Raw genomic sequence first — 240 nt, forward strand, 5'->3', positions numbered from 1 at the left:
GAGACAATTTCTAGGACTAGAACCCGAAGTGACCCGAGACCGCGGCTCTCAACTCGCTGATGTCCTTTTCGTACTGAGGTCACGAAGCTTCCGGGCCGAATCGGAAAGCAGTCCGCTCGAGGTCTATGTAAGGTCTTGTTACTTCAGAGTTCTGCACATTTTGGCTGTTAAGACGTCACTTGGAGTGGCAAAGAACGGGGGGTGGGGTGGGTGGGCAGAGAATGGTAGGCTGGGGGAAGG

The sequence above is a fragment of the Penaeus monodon genome, chromosome 15 (genome assembly GCF_015228065.2).
Source record: "Penaeus monodon isolate SGIC_2016 chromosome 15, NSTDA_Pmon_1, whole genome shotgun sequence".
NCBI lineage: Eukaryota > Metazoa > Arthropoda > Malacostraca > Decapoda > Penaeidae > Penaeus > Penaeus monodon.